General features: G+C 54.4%; 1 long non-coding RNA gene across 1 annotated transcript in view; it reads right to left on the bottom strand.

Annotated features, from left to right (window-relative positions):
• LOC109368297 overlaps window positions 1-318 on the bottom strand; it is an 11401-nt gene that overhangs the window by 1845 nt on the left and 9238 nt on the right. The window lies entirely within an intron of this gene.

Below are 318 nucleotides of genomic sequence, written 5' to 3'. Positions count from 1 at the left end.
GGTTGGGTTGGAAGGGTCTTGGAAGGTCACAGAGCCATGGAAGGGTTGAATTGGTTTGGAAGGGTCCTTAAAGGTCACAGAACCGTGGGATGGCTGGGTTGGAAGGGTCCTTAAAGGCCACAGAGCCATGGAAGGGTTGGGTTGGAAGGGTCTTGGGAAGGTCACAGAGCCATGGAAGGGTTGAATTGGTTTGGAAGGGTCCTTAAAGGTCACAGAACCGTGGGATGGCTGGGTTGGAAGGGTCCTTAAAGGCCACAGAGCCATGGAAGGGGTTGGGTTGGAAGGGTCTTGGAAGGTCACAGAGCCATGGAAGGGTTG

The sequence above is a fragment of the Meleagris gallopavo genome, chromosome 6 (assembly GCF_000146605.3).
Source record: "Meleagris gallopavo isolate NT-WF06-2002-E0010 breed Aviagen turkey brand Nicholas breeding stock chromosome 6, Turkey_5.1, whole genome shotgun sequence".
NCBI classification, from domain to species: Eukaryota; Metazoa; Chordata; class Aves; order Galliformes; family Phasianidae; genus Meleagris; species Meleagris gallopavo.
The sequence above is the reverse complement of the archived record's forward strand: the minus strand, read 5'-3'. Positions and strand labels throughout refer to the sequence as shown.